This window comes from Ostrea edulis, chromosome 5 (assembly GCF_947568905.1).
Source record: "Ostrea edulis chromosome 5, xbOstEdul1.1, whole genome shotgun sequence".
NCBI lineage: Eukaryota > Metazoa > Mollusca > Bivalvia > Ostreida > Ostreidae > Ostrea > Ostrea edulis.
Window position 1 is genome coordinate 56,236,397 of NC_079168.1, and position 16,967 is coordinate 56,253,363.

The following is a 16,967-nucleotide window of genomic DNA, read 5'->3' on the forward strand; positions in this document are numbered from 1 at the left end:
AACCCAATCGTTCTGTGTCCAAGTGACATGATCTTCAGCCCAGTCAGAGGGACTCGAACACATGCCCTTCTCGAGTTGAGACCTGCATTGTGAAGCCGATTCCGTATCGTCTGAGTGGACACATTCACCCCCGAGGCGTTCAGGAGGTCGTTACGTAGGCTGGTTGCTGTCCAAAAGGGATGGCGTTGTGTCTGAAGAGCCACAAAATGGTCTTGGCGTTGGGTTGTCGACCTATGACGACCACCCTCTTGTCGGTGTGCTGCTGTACCAAAAGTTTGCTGTCGGTTCCAGGCCCTGTTTACAACGCTCTGGCTGACGTTTAGTGCATTTGCAACGTCACGTTGTGAATAGCCAGCGTCAAGCATTCCATTACATCTGTCCAGTTTTTCTGTCGTCAGGCGACGCCTTACACGTTGAGGGGGCATTGTGTTGATAAACGTAGTGTAAACACTCAAGTGAGTTTGAAATTTTAGAAAGAATCAGACACTGATGCATGAGTAAAAATCGTGCAATGGTAGCAAAAGCATAAACTGTGATGAGAAACGCATTTCCCATGGCATGAAATGCACGTGCAAGTTTGTTGAAGACGTTTTTGATTTCATTTGGACACAATATTGCCAGTTATGCAGTTATTAATTTTTTAAACAAAAAAAATATCTATGATCCTTATCAAATTTTGAGTATTATATTTGCCGTCAAATAGCATCAACCAAAATGGAACTGATTTCCATTTTGGAACAATAAGAGTTAAATCAGTTCTATCTGAAATCAATTTGTTTATTAACTCTTTTATTTCCTTTGAAGAAACAATAATACAACGTTTTAGTATATGAAACATGAAAACATAAAACGATGTATTGTCCAAGATCTTGGAATGAAACCAACCAATTGTTTTCTCCTGTTTGGCAAGTGTTGAAAGCATTTGTGTTGAAAGTATTTATGATATCCGTACCTGGAAGTGAATCTAATGTATTTTTGTTGTAGTGCATAGCAAACCTGTCAATAGTGTGTAAACCCCATACATTTTCATATTAAAATGTTTCTTCATCTATTGACCAATCATTCATATCTGTCAAACGACTCAAACCATCAGCTATTTTGTTTTCTGTCTTGGGCCTCCAGAGAGGATTGATGTGAATAACGTTTTCTGAACATGTATTGAAAATTTCATCTGCAATATTTTGTAAATGTAAAACTTCTACGGTACCAATTTTGATGAACCAGATGCGCATTTCGACAAATAATGTCTCTTCAGTGGTGAAGGTTCTCTCAGAACTTTTGTAAATATGTAACCAGTAGTAGATATACGGAAAGGTAAAACATTGAAAACGTAATAATAAACTTCAGTTTAGATTTCCCATGCAAATCTGAGAAATTGTTTGTGATCTTTGAAAATTTCAATATGATGGTAAGCAGATTTAAGATCAAAAGTGAAAATGAAATCTCCCTTTATCAGCATTTCCTTTGCAACCGAAGCGTTTGAATTTGTGCAAATGTGAATTTATGTATCTACAGTCGAGAACTAGGCGTGGCTTACCATTTCTGTTTCTGGCTACTGTTAATGGATTGATTATTTTTGGTCTATGTGTTACCTCTGAAACGCATCCCTTATTCAATAAATTTTCTAATTATTTTGTCACAAATTGTTTATCATTTAAAGTTGACTTGTTATAGCCCAATACTGCTGACGGTGACTCAGTTTTAAAAGGCATTACATGGCCTACCTAAATCAGTCGAACAATGCTTTCACTTGCGCCCATTTTCCCCATTCACTCACTTGTGACCTTAAACGACCAAATGGACTAGAAGCATCTAAATTTTTACACAGTTTTAATTTCTTTCACAGGTATTCTCAAATATTCGAGACCTTGTGGTCATACATTATATATGTATCTTAACTTATCTTATTTTCATCTTTCTTTGTACAGTCACGACTGCAATGCCCCTTGTCCCCACAGTCATCATATCTACCCGGGCTGCTTGTCACCAATTTCTCGTCTGTCTCTATGAGAAAACTGTTTTTGCCATTGATTTCTTTCTTGTAATAGGGAGCACATCTGCTATTTTATCCCGAAATATCGGTCTTCTTTTGCCTTCCGCTCTGCTATCATTTGCGTTCGATAGATCTTCTCTTCGTCATCCGAACGATTTAGATTTGTTTCATATTCCTTAACTATTCTACACCATAACTGAGATGAATCCGCGAGTTTTATAACTTTCTGCCTGTTTTTGATTAAATTGATACCTTCCGTGATGGTCGTCTTGACCGACTCGATGTTTTCTTCAGTGACTGTGTTCGAGTTCAAGTTCTCGTTTGCTTATTTTAGCTTTGATATTTGAATATGCAATTATTGATATGACGTCTTGTTGATATTTGAATATGAGATCTTGATTTGATATTTTGTTTGACTGGCTCTGTTTAAAAATCAACATCAAAGAAATTGAAATGTTTTTGTTATTGTCATTCTCAACATGTTCGATGATAGTCCTGAGTATTAATCTTCATTGTATAAATTTAGCTTCTTTTTTATTTTTGAATGTTAAAATGGATAGCAGTTGTAATTCTTTCTATGATTATATTTTGTGTCCTTTCTTGGAATGGTCATTTCTACATTTTCGTCTTTTCGATGACGAATGAAAAAGTAATGTACTTATAGTTACTTTTATTGACCTCTGGTAGTAATTCTGTAGTTTTCGGGCTAGGGTGACTATTTAAAAATAAGAATTCTATCCTTATCTCCCAATATCCCCGGGGGAAAAGACTACACTTACTGGAAATACAGCAGTGTTCAATATTTACCAAAAGTATAATAGATAAATCAATTTATTCTTTGAAAAGAGGGATCATGGTAAAAAGGGACCATAAGCTACACACTAAAGTAGGGAGGTCCTTTATTTCCCTATCCCTTGCTATTTCAAAACAATGCAGCTTACAATTTGATAACGTTATATTAAGCTGGAGGTGAATAACAAGCAATAAAAAGTTCGTAAGAGTTGATGTAGCATTTTGATGTTCTGATATTCATAATGATGATAATGAAAACTTCTATATAATCCAATAAAAAAAACCACTCAGAGCCGCTTCACTTTAGAATAAAATACAGACGTCCTGATTATAAAGGCTTAAAATACTTTGTAGAGTAGTGAATTCCATCATAGCAGGCAAAGCAAGAAGAGTTGTAAAAGAGCTAGATAATAGACAAGAGATATTCAAATGTTGAAAGACCAAGATCAGTTGGATGAGAGGATAATGTTGAGGAAGCTTGAAAGCATAGTATGAGGTGTAGTTAAATATCGTTACCACGCTTAGTCAGTAACGTTTATAGAATCTTCACCACGCGGAATATAAAACACGAGTGTTTGTTTTCCGACATTTCAATGGAGACAAACAGAGAGTTTTGATGAAAGCGTCCGTCGTACACTGATTCGATACGTATCTATTGGATGCCAGTCTACCATACTGTCCATATGATATAATAAAGGATTTATAGCAATCATATTTTTCTTCTGTGGTATGAAATATTTTACACCATTCCAATAACATGTATGGAATGTTGATAGTATGTTATAATATGGTCTTAATAAATAAAATGTGAACCTTCATGACGGAAGACTTACCGCCAAATCATGCCCTTTCCTTGTTTAACAAGTACTCCTAAAGATAAACCGTCCTGAACATACAAAGGTCAAATTGTATCATGAATTCAGTGTAGGTATTGACCAGCAGTGTAAAGGGAACTACATGTTACTTCGAAAGAGGCAGGGTGCACGTTGATAGGTCAACTAAAAATCTGGAAGGCACTTGACCTCACCTCTGGTATATCCAAGGATCCGTGTTTGTCCAACATTTAATTTTTATTCCTTCTAAGAAATATGAGATTTATCACTGTTCGTTATCTTCACATTATCTTTCATTAGTGAAGAATGTGACAACATAATATAATATTAATATCATTTAATGCTAATATTGTGTTGAATATAGGAAGAAATCACGTGAAAGCTGATGAACACGGATAAGGATAGAACGGTTTATGATATCTATGAGCTGTCGTTATTTTTATTCTGTATATAATTATAATGTGATCCACTTTTTATCAGTTTTGTTAATTTTATCATGTTTTCGATTATCTGGTCTAAATAAAAATCCTCGAATCAAAGGATACATTACTACACATATGTTAATTTGGAGACGTATGTGTGTCGTTTTCAGAGGAAATGACATGTCATTTTCTTTCAAAATGTGACCTCATTAATTACTTAGCAGGCTTAATCAGGAAGTTTACAAAACTGACATTAAACATCGGTGGTTTTGATAAGCAACAACTCACAAGATTAAGTAACATTTTAATTAAACAAAAATTTACATATATATATATATATATATATCTATCAAATATAAGGGGAATTAGCTCAAGTGGTAGAGCGCTCGCTTAGCATGTGAGAGGTACCGGGATCGATACCCGGATTCTCCAATTTTAATAAACTTGCATATATTGTGCTCGATCATCAAAAAATAATATAATATATAAAATAATAATTTTTTCCCAATATATTGGATGTCTTCCCATATTTTTTTCAGAATATGCCTAAAACATGCCATAAGTCATATTAGTTGAGTCAGAACATATGAGCATGCATAGAAAAAATAATAATCTTCGTAAGGGGGTGGAGGTAGTGATAAACATTTTTTCTCCGGGAAGAATAACCTTTTTCTCTACACATGACAAGTCCCTGTGCAAAACATACAACATTTCGCAAATTCTATGGTCGTTACAATGATCTTATTTGCAAAAACAACCTTTCGTTAGGTCAAATTCTATTTAACTGTTTTTATACCCACTGTTTGTCCGTTCTTTACATACTGATTTTGATTACAGATTACTCCGTTTACCTCATCAAGATAAAAGGCACATAGCGGGATGTTTACTCCTCCTAGGCACCTGATCCTACTTCTCCTGTATCCAGGGTCTGTGCTTTTCCTACTCTTAATTTTGTATTCTTTATGGGTCATCTCAGATTGATCACTGTTCGTTATCTTCGCCTGGGTCTGTGTTTGCCCTACTCTTAATTTTGTATTCTTTATGGGTCATATAAGATTGATCACTGTTCGTTATCTTCGCCTGGGTCTGTGCTTTTCCTACTCTTAATTTTGTATTCTTTATGGGTCATCTCAGATTGATCACTGTTCGTTATCTTCGCCTGGGTCTGTGTTTGCCCTACTCTTAATTTTGTATTCTTTATGGGTCATATAAGATTGATCACTGTTCGTTATCTTCGCCTGAGTCTGTGCTTTTCCTACTCTTAATTTTGTATTCTTTATGGGTTATCTCAGATTGATCACTGTTCGTTATCTTCGTCTGGGTCTGTGTTTGCCCTACTCTTAATTTTGTATTCTTTATGGGTCATCTCAGATTGATCACTGTTCGTTATCTTCGCCTGGGTCTGTGTTTGCCCTACTCTTAATTTTGTATTCTTTATGGGTCATATAAGATTGATCACTGTTCGTTATCTTCGTCTGGGTCTGTGTTTGCCCTACTCTTAATTTTGTATTCTTTAAGGGTCATATAAGATTGATCACTGTTCGTTATCGTCACTTTTCATCTCATTAAAATACATCAGATATGATTGTTAACTTTTTTGTTGAAATTTCAAGAATACCATTCCCGAAAATGGCATATTGTACCTATTTTCTCGCACAATTTTTACTCTCTCCAAGTCCTAGTATTTTGTAGTTTTCTTTTTCAAATGTGATTGGCATTTAACATTATAAAAACAGGCCTTACTACCTGTAATGAATGTAAAGAGAAGAGTTGTAAAACATCAGCCTGAACACATCGAAGTGCTTTAGAAGTTCTATAAAGGTAACATTCACACGTTACGTCATCGTCTATCTGGAAAGTGTTTATATTAATTTTTCATTTTACAAATGAGATAAATATATCAAATCAGTTTCAAAATTAAAATGTCATTAAATAAGATAACAATTTTTAAACATTAACATCTGAACGACATAGATTTAAATATCCAAACCTTTATTATTGTAATAAGTGCCTCGGTAGCGCAGTAGGTAGCGCGTCAGTCTCATAATCACAAAAGAGCCATCTGAAGGTCGTGAGTTCGATCCTCACCTGGGGCAAATGTTTTTAAAACTGCTGTAATTAGCAGTAACATTATACAGTACGAATGATGAGAAATTTGAATACTACTATGACATTATAAAGCAAGCTTCACATATAGAATAAAACCAAAAAGTGTCGCAATATGTAATCGATTGCATGCATTTAATTTTTTGTAATTATCTACTGAGATATGGTTTATAAGAAGCTCACTTATGAAGAAACCCCAAATTCGGGAACTATGAAAACAATACCAGGAAACAAATTTAGTTGTCAGTCGGATTTGATCACCGGTGGCCAGTTAGCTCAGTTGGAAAAGCACCTGCCTAGAGAATTGAGAGTTCCCGGTTTCAAATCCTGGTCTAGTCCGTTGCATTTTTTACCTTCCGGTTACATTTGGTGCAGTAATCACTTGCAGTTGACAGTCCTGCCAGTGGTAAAATAAATCTGGTCTGTGTGTTATTGAGGGCAACGACAATTGAAGGAGGGAGGAATGTAGCGGTCAGACGGGTTTGATCGTCAGTGGGTAGTTAGTTCAGTTGGTAGAGCACCTGACTAGATGACTAGAGATTCAGGGGACCCGGGTTTGAATCCCGGTCCGTTCCGTTGCATTTGTTTCCTTTCTGTTAGATTTGGTAGCGTTGATCACTGTTGGGTTTCCAAGTGAAAGTCCTCTCAGGAGCAAATGAATTTGGATTTTGTGTCTTCGATGGCAAAAACAATATAAGGAGGGGAAAATGTATTCACACATGTAAAACATTGCTGGAGTTTTGAGATTGATCACTGTCAGTTATCTTCACCTTACTTTCATCATTAGATACATCTGGTACATTAAATTCCAAAGTCTTTGTGAACATCTAATCTGAAAGTCCATTATATTTTCTCCTTTCTAATGCTTTCAGAATAATGCATAAAACAAGTAAATTATCTATAGTACTAAAGACTCAATATCAAATATATACATTTACCCCATTCTGTTCTTACCATTTCTGTGTATAAAGATTAACCGACATTGTGGTGTTTTGGAGGAGTTGATAATTAATCACAAGAAACACAAATATAGCCCAATCACAATATTCCAGGATTGTTATTCAAAACCTCAAGGTGGGCACAATGCAAGTACCATGTATACTTCATAGTTTTAAGCCTATAATGTTGTTTATGTACATGTATATATCCTATCTCGTTTTACGTCCCATTTGAGAAGAATTCAGTCTGTCATATAAACAATTCACCAGGATCACAAATCCAACATAGGAGCTCAATTTTCCTAAATGAGGGTCCTAATTGAAGAGTACTGCTCTTAAGGTGGCTCACTATACCCAAAAATAGTTTCTCAAATCAGTACGAATTGATTTGATTATAAAAGATATGAAAATATACAATAAGTATATATGCCAAAAAGGGAAACAATGTACAAATTTAGATAAAAACATGATTATAAAAAACAAATTTCAACACATATGAACAAAAGACTGGGGATTTGAACTCGAGATCTGCGGTTCACCAGCTTTAACCACTGAGCTATGATGATAGTCAAACAAATCGATCGATACAAATAATTCCACAAAACATTTAAATCGCCATCTTGTGACGTGGTGTCATACAGAGTATAAGCTTTAGTGTAGTGAGCTACCTTAATTAAATTGTTCCAATGAAGGTATTATGTTTGCCTTCTCCTGATTGCTTCCAGATTTTCGTCTTTATTTTTCGCTTTCTGTCAGGTGTCCAACGCAGTACCGCATTTGTTATTTCGACTACATCTTTCTGGAAACCATGCCTCTGTTCACTTTGTCTTTATAATAGTGGACGATATTTGGATATGAAATCTTGAATTGGGATCTTGTTGCACTAAAAAAATTGTATGATCTCCCTCAAACTTCTTGTGTTTACAGTTCATAGCCCCTTAATTTCATTCCTTGAAATCTAGATCCATTATACACTTGTAAGTTGACATGCTTTTGTACTTATATGAGACAGAATTTCTTTAAAAGTCGACCATGTCTGTTTCATTGTTGGATATTTTATCTCAACGGCAAACTAACAACACAGCATTATAACAAAGATCACGTCAGCTTCTTCATCGTCAATCTCCAACATTTGTGTAGAATTAATTCCATTATTCTATCATCACCTGCAGATGGTGCTTGTCTCTAAACTGATTCGATCCTTGAGAATATGTTTTATGTATGATCCTTTTTTCAAAATCGCGGTAGGCTACTGACAAATACGTTGATACCACAGGGCTTTCAAACTACTACCTATCACTGGATTGAATACTATGAAAAGCGAATATAACGAACAGTGATGAATCTCATAAATCCAATAAGCAATACAAAATAGAGAGTTGGGAGAAACACGGACCCCTGGATATACCAGAGGTGAGACCAGGTGCCTAGGAGGAGTAAGCATCCTCTGTCGACCGGTCACACCCTCCATGGACCCTGTAGATTGGTCAGGTAAACGGAGTTATCCGAAGTCAAAACTAGTGTGCCAAGAACGGCCTAACACACTTCAGACAGCATTTGACCCAATGATAAGTTGTATTGGCAAACTAGATCGTTATAACGACTATAGAATTTGCAAAATCCTTACTTTAAACGAGACTGTTGGAACCCCTGCACCATCAACTTGTTTGTCAGTAGCCTGTCTCGATTTAAAAACTGACTATACACAGAACAAGCTATTGTGTATCGAATCAGTTGAGGGATATAATCACCACATGCAGGTGATAATGGAATATTGCTAAATAAATATGAAAAGTTGATGATGGAGAAGCTGAAGTCATCCAGTTTGTCATAAAGTTGAGTTATTAGTTTGCCGTTATTATCTACTTTCAATAAAATATCTAAGTATGAAGCAGAAGTGGACGATTCTGTGGTGTCTTTTATTTCGAGTTCACCGGGATATATGGAATCGACATGTGAATGAAAATTATTGAAGGCTACAGTAAGAGATGTTTTCTTCTCATATAGAAGTTTTTTAAAAATAAATTCTGCTTCGTAAAAGTATAAAAACAGGTCAGCTAACAAAGGAGCACAATTCGTGCCCATGGGAATTTAAACAGACAGAAGGAAGACATGATTACCAAAGACTACGAAGATATTGTCAATGAGGAACTCCAGCATATTTTTTATTTCAACTGTACTTGTGTGTGGAATCAGAGTGGTGTTTAACAACATAATTTTTGGATGACTGATTACTAGATATGAATATCTCCGTTCTGTATTTGTGTTGAAGAAGCAACTGTTTATGATGTCAAAACGTCTAGTCTTTAACTTGCTGTCAGACGCGTTTCATACCAATTGTTTGACTGTTCTTAAATATTGATTTTGACTACGGATTACTCAGTTATCCTGATCAAGATAGAGGGTTGACACCGGGTGTGACCTGTCAACACAGGATGCTTACTCCTCTTAGGCATTTGATCCCACCTCTTGAATGGCAAGGGCCCCGTGTTTGCCCTACTCTTAATTTTGTATTCTGCAAAGGATTTATGAGATTGAGCACTACTCATTATCTTCAAGTGTTCATCTATACAACAATATAGGTAGGATATGACTTTCATTATTAGAGAGTTGATCGTCTAGGATATTGGAAAGATCTCACCACCAATGCATCCCATGTCTGGTTTAAAATCCACCTCGTTCTTTTTAAACTTCTATATCATAACAGTTGTAATATTCATTATATTACGTAGATTTAATAAATATTAACAAATAACGTTTTGTACTTCCTTCAATATATTTTCTAAAAAATTAGAACGTACATATATTCATATCTAGTGATCAGTCATTCAAAAACTTACTTTGTTAAACACCACTCTGATTCCACGCACAAGTACTCTGAAGGTGAAATAAAACAAATGCTAGAGTTCCTCATTGACAATATCTTCGTGGTCTTTGGTTATCAGGTCTTCCAACAATCTTTTGGAATTCCCATGGGCACGAATTGTGCTCCTTTGTTAGCTGACCTGTTTCTATATTCATATGAAGCAGAATTTATTCAAAAACGTCTACGCGAGAAGAAGAAAATCTCTCGCTGTAGCCTTCAATTCGACATTTAGATATATCGATGACGTTTTGTTTATTAACAATAATAGCTTTCATTCATATGTCGATTTGATATATCCCTGTGAGCTCGAAATAAAGGACACCACAGAGTCGTCCACTTCTGCTTCATACCTAGATATTTTATTGAAAGTAGACATTAACGGCAAACTGACAATTCAACTGTATGACAAACGGGATGATTTCAGTTTCCCCATCGTCAACTTCCCATATTTATGTAGCAATATTCCATTATCACCTGCATATGGTGTTTATATATCTCAACTGATTCGATATGCAAGAGCTTGTTCTCCGTATAGTCAGTTTTTAAATCGAGGTAAGCTACTGACAAACAAGTTGATGGTACAAGGGTTTCAACAGTCTCGACTGAAGTAAGCATTTTGCAAATTCTATGGTCGTTATAACGATCTAGTTCGTCAATACAACCTCGCATTGGGTCAAATGCTGTCTGACGTGTTTCATACCGATTGGTAAGCCGTTCTTGGCACACTGATTTTGACTGCATATGACTCCGTTTACCTGATCAGGATACAGGGCTCACGGCGGGTCTGACCTGTCAACAGGGGATGATTACTCCTCCTAGGCACCTGATCCCACCTCTGGTGTGTCCAGGGGTCCGTGCTTGCCGAACTCTCTATTTTGTATTGCTTATAGGAGTTATGAGAATAATCACTGTTCGTTATCTTCACCTTGCAAAGTGTCTTTTAGGCATGTTTTGCTATATATTCATAGCATGCATCAAATCACAGAAACTTTGGACTCCAAAATCTCTTATTTGAAAACAAAACACCTTTATCATCATTCTGCTACAAAGCACAAAAAAATCATATAAAAAATTGAAAGCATGTATCAATTTTTCGATGGTGAAATAATGCTTTATGCGAGGTGCTTAAACGAGCCATTCAAACCAAGTTTAGTATAAAGAGCCACTTTAAAAAGATGCTGAAGTTCCTCATTGACAATATTTACGGAGTATTTGGTGATATGTTTTTTCAACAGTCAGTTGTAATTTCCATGAGCACAAAATTTGCTCCTTTATTGGCTGACTTGATTTTGTATTCTTAGGAGACCGAATTTATTTAAAAGCTTCTACATGAAAACTCTTGGCATACTGATTTTGACTACGGATAACTCCGTTTACCTGATCGAGATATAGGGCTCACGGCGGGTGTGACCAGTCGACAGAGGATGCTTACTCCTCCGAGGCTCCTGATCCCACCTCTGGTATATCCAGGGGTCCGTATTTCTCCAACTCTCTATTTTGCATTGCTTATGGGAGTTATGAGATTGATCATTGTTTGTTATGTTATGTTCGCCTTTCATGAGAAGCAAAAAGTCTGTTGCTAAGGTCTTCAACTCGAGATTTAGATATATCGACGGAATTTTATCTAGTATTAGCAATTCTCTTTTTCATAAGTTGATTCAATATATTCCATTGAACTCGAAATAAAAGACACCATATCTACATGTCCTTCATCTTTGGATATTTTATTGAACATAGATGTTAACGGCAAACTAACAACTAAACTTCATGATAAACAGGACGATTTCAGCCTCTCCACCCTCAATTTCCAATATCAAAGTAGTAATATTCCGTTATCACCTTCACATGGTGTTAGGTCTTTCAACTGATTAGATACGCGAGATCTGTGTAAGATCAAATTTCAAATTGAAGCAAGTTACCGACAAATAAGTTGATGTTACAGGGTTTTGAACAGTCTGCTTTGAAGTCAACATTTTGCAAATTCTATGGTCGTTATGATTTCATTTGGAAAAACGACGTTTCGTTAGGTGAAAGGCTGTCTGGCATGTTTTATACCAATTGTTAAGCCTTTCTTTACATACTGACTTTGATTACGAATTACTAATTTACCTGATCAAGAGGGTTCATGGCAGGTGTGGCCTGTCAACAGGGGATACTTAGTCCTCCTAGACACCTGATCCCACCTCTGGTGAGTCCAGGGCTCTGTGTTTGCCCTACCCTAAATTTTGTATTCTAGATGGGATTTATAATAGTGATGATTGTTCATTATCTTCACTTTTCATTTAGTTAAAATACATTAAAGATTGTTATTAGCTTTGATATTTTTGTTAAAACTATTAGAATTAATTGCTTTTCGGATAATGACATATTTTCGCGAGCAATTTATGCTCTCTCTCTCTCTCTCTCTCTCTCTCTCTCTCTCTCTCTCTCTCTCTCTCAGTGTAGGTAACCCATGCTTCTAAAGGTTGACAAGTCACTAATATATATATATATAAATATAAAAAAAACCTTCTTTTAATATTGTCATGGAAAAGCTACCAATTTCGCAATTTAGCAGAAAAAACACAAGGTGACATTTTAGAATGAAAAGGCTAAGATAACAAGAATGTGATTAATATGGCTATCTTCACTGACCAAGTCCTAGTATTTTGTAGTTTTCTTTTTCAAATGTGATTGGCATTTAACGTTATAAAAACAGGCCTTACTACCTGTAATGAATGTAAAGAGAAGAGTTGTAAAACATCAACCTGAACACATTGAAGTGCTTTAGAAGTTCTATAAAGGTAACATTCACACGTTACGTCATCGTCTATCTGGAAAGTGTTTATATTAATTTTTCATTTTAAAAATGAGATAAATATACCAAATCAGTTTCAAAATTAAAGTGTCATTAAATAAGAAAACATTTTTGAAAAAATTAACATGTAAGCTACACAGATTTAAATTTCCACATCCTTTAAAAAGTAATAAGTGCCTCGGTAGCGCAGTAGGTAGCGCGTCAGTCTCATAATCACAAAAGAGCCATCTGAAGGTCGTGAGTTCGATCCTCACCCGGGGCAATTGTCTTTTATAAAAGTGCTGTAAAAGGGGAGTATCTCATTTTACGACTCTTATAAATACAGTACGAATGAGGAGAATATCAATAATCCATTATAACTGCTTAGACAGTAGAAAAAAGGATTTACTGGTACATTTCAAACACAACCAACATGTGTCACAATATGATATCGAATGCATTGAATGACTATTTTCTAATATTTATCTATTGAGATATAGTTTATTACGAGCTCACCTTCGTTTGTTTTTCAGGAAGAAGCCTCAATTTCGGGAACTATGAAAACAATAGCCGGAAACAAATTTAATGGTCCGCCGAGTTTGATCGCTGGTGGCCAGATAGCTCTGTTGGTAGAGCACCTGAGTAGATATTCAAGGGGTTCGGGGTCGAATCACAGTCTGGTCCGTTGCATTTCCTCCCTGTTACATTTGGCGCCGCTGATAACCCCTGGGTTCGCAGGCGAAAGTCCCCCCAGAAGCAAAAGAATTTGGGTTGTGTGTCTTCGAGGTTGAAGATAATTTAAGGAGGGAGAAATGTAGAGGTCACACAGATTCGATCGCAGGTGAGGAGTTAGCTCAGTTGGTAGAACACCTGCCTGGGTATTCAGAGAGCCCAAGTTTTAAATCGGGTCTGGTCCGTTGCATGTTCTCCCTTCCTGTTACACATGTAAAACATCGCTTAGTTTTATCATCTGATATATCTGGTATATGAAAGGTGAAGATAAGGAACAGTGATCAATCTCATAACTCCTATTAGCAATACAAAATAGAGAGTTGGGCAAACACGGATCCCTGGATATACCAGAAGTGGGATCATGCAATGTGAGGTATACAGATCTAAAGACCCATGAAATTTTCGCCTCTCCATACCTTTCAGAATAATGCATCAAATGAGTAAATTATTGGAGTTTTACGAAGAGATTTACTTTCACAATCGACGGCTGACTTTTACAATTGAAAGGGATCAACTCCAACTACAGAAATTGGACCGAAATAAATATACAGACTGCTTCAGTAAAAACACCTAAACCGACTATTACGTTTATTGATTAATAGAGTATTGTAAACTCTTTAGCAACTCTTGGGGATCCGGGTAAGAATGGATCCTCAGTACCCTACTTGTCGTAAGAGGCGACTAAATGGGGCGGTCCTTCGGATGAGACCGCAAAAAAAACGAGGCCATGTATCACAGCAGGTGTGGCACGATAAAGATCCCCGCTGCTCAAAGGCCATAAGCGCCGAGGATAGACCTAAATTTGCACCCCTTCACCGGCAATGGTGACGTCTCCATATGAGTAAAATATTCTTGAGAGGGACGTTAAACAATATACAACCAACCAACCTTATTCCCTCTACATTTCTTCGACACTTTCGCAATGCACTACTCGTTTCGACTTTTAATTAAGATTGTTTGATTGATTGATTGATGTTTTCCGCCACACTCAACAATTTTTCAGTTAGCTAGTGGCGCCCAGTTTTTATTGGTGGAAGAGAGAACCCAGATACGATGTACCTGAGAAGAGACCATCGACCTTCCGAATTAAGATAAATTTATCGATTTTCAAATTTTATTTTTTAATAACTTCGAATGACAAGCTAAGAAATGCATATAGGGACCCAGTCAATTGCCATAAAAACCACGAGTGGTTTTAATCTTTACTGTATATACGATATTATTTTACTCACAGGGGCTCGGTTGTCAGATATTGAAGTTTTGTATTATTTGTTCCGGAATAATAAATTTAAGTTTTGCATGATTTGTGTCTGGCGAGATCTATGTTGGAAAAAAATCCAACGACTTCTCCCTATCGTCTGCTTATGTCTACATGCCGTATTAAAGATCCAGTGACCCGAAACATCCTCGATACCTGCCCCTACTTGTCAAAAGCAACGGAAGTTTGCATCGAGTGACAAGACGCCTACCGGAGTTCTCCATTTAATCACTGTGGTGTTCCGAATGTATACGATAAATCTAGAGAAGTCTAAGTTGAAATAAGCACTGAATTTAAATTGAATTGAGTAAACGAATGTTTCCCACGGAAGAACAAAGAATCCAGACAATGTCGTAGCATAGTAAGCTGTAAATAGTAAACCATGTAATTTTTGGGAGATATTTTATATACCAATAACTGAATGACTCCACAGAAATTGTACAAAAATTAAATGCTGCTCAAAAAAGTTTAGAGGAACTCAGAAAAGACTATATTAAGGGCCTTTTTGTCAGAACAAAACTTAGATGGATTGAGCAGGGAGAAAAACCAACGAAATATTTCCTCAGCCTAGAAAAAAGAAATTATATAAATAAAACTGTAAACAAACTTGTGCTCAGCAATGGTAATACTATTTCTTCACAGACAGATATTTTAGCAGAAATTGAGAAATTCTACAAAAATCTTTATTCTAGTTATGATAATAAATTACAAGATGTAAACATTGATACCATTATTGATAAGAATGATGTTAGAATACTTGATGACAACATGTCAAAAACATTAGAGGGATATATAAACAATGAAGAAGCCCTTTTAGCACTTAAAAATATGTCTAATGATAAAAGTCCTGGAAGTGACGGATTCACAGCAGAATTTTTCAAATTTTTTTGGAAAGATCTTGGATGTTTTTAAATTAGGTCAATAAACTTTGGATTTAATGTGGGAGAACTGTCTGTAACACAGAAACAATGCATTATATCTATATTACCAAAAGGAGACAAATCCAGGGAATTACTTACAAATTGGCGACCAATATCACTTCTTAATGTAACGTACAAAATTGCTTCTGCATGTATAGCAAATAGAATAAAAAATGTTCTTGATTTTCTAATACATGACAATCAAAAGGGCTTCCTCAAAGATAGGTTTATTGGGGAAAATACGCGACTTATTTACGATGTAATAGATTCTGTACATGAAAAGCACATTCCAGGTATGCTCTTACTTGTGGATTTTGAAAAAGCATTTGACTCTATATGATGGAAATTTATGTACGAAACCTTAAATTTTTTTAATTTCGGTCATGATCTTATCAAATGGGTATCAGTGTTATACAATAAGGCCAAATTATGTGTTATTCAAAATGGTGTTTTTTCAAAAAATTTTGAAATTGGCAGGGGTTGTCGTCAAGGTGATCCAATATCTCCTTATTTATTCAACCTTTGTGTCGAAATTTTAGGCCATATGATACGACAAAACAAAAACATCAGGGGCATTAAAATAAAGAAAGAAAGAATTTGTTTAATACAATATGCAGATGACACAGTTTTATTTTTGGATGGATCAGAAAAAAGTCTAAACGTGCTCTTGATCTCCTCTTTCAATTTTCAAAATTTTCAGGTTTAAAACCCAATATTTCCAAAACCAAATCAATTTGGATTGGTTCTAAGATTAATACTTAAGATACTTTTTGTAGTGATACTGGATTACAATGGACAACAGGACCATTCACAGTTTTAGGCATTACATATACTGTAAACCTTAAGAACATGGAAAAGCTTAATTTTGATAACAGGCTTACAGCTATCCAGAAAGAAATAACCCAATGGTCAAAAAGAAATATTTCTCCCATAGGAAAAATTACAGTGGTGAAAAGTTTGTTTCTATCAAAATTTACGCACTTGTTCATTTCGCTTCCCAAACCAAGTTTACAGTGGATAAAGCATCTTATAAAAGCTTTTTACAAATTTATATGGGGGAACAAAATGGAGAAAATTTCTAGAAAAACACTAGAATTAGATTTTGAAAATGGTGGGTGTATATATAGAAACATTTATCAAGTCTCTCAAACTAACTTGGTTTAGGAGACTCTTTACAACTAATTCTACATGTAGCTGGATAAGCTTATTTTCTGAAATTACTGGTTGTAACATTACAAAATTGTGTCATTTTGGATCTGTTTACTGTAAACAAAAAGCAAATTCCACTAGAAACTCTTTTTGGAAAGAAACTTTATTTTACTTCGTAGAAT

General features: G+C 35.6%; 3 non-coding genes across 3 annotated transcripts; all 3 read left to right on the forward strand.

Moving 5' to 3' along the window:
• Positions 1 to 4,399: 4,399 nt before the first annotated feature.
• Trnaa-ugc (transfer RNA alanine (anticodon UGC)) lies at positions 4,400 to 4,472 on the forward strand. The gene has a single exon. It is a non-coding gene; the product is annotated as a tRNA-Ala (tRNA).
• Positions 4,473 to 6,049: 1,577 nt separating this feature from the next.
• Trnam-cau (transfer RNA methionine (anticodon CAU)) lies at positions 6,050 to 6,136 on the forward strand. Its single transcript is given in 2 exon segments — positions 6,050 to 6,086; positions 6,101 to 6,136. It is a non-coding gene; the product is annotated as a tRNA-Met (tRNA).
• Positions 6,137 to 12,922: 6,786 nt separating this feature from the next.
• Positions 12,923 to 13,009, forward strand: Trnam-cau (transfer RNA methionine (anticodon CAU)). Its single transcript is given in 2 exon segments — positions 12,923 to 12,959; positions 12,974 to 13,009. It is a non-coding gene; the product is annotated as a tRNA-Met (tRNA).
• Positions 13,010 to 16,967: the final 3,958 nt, after the last annotated feature.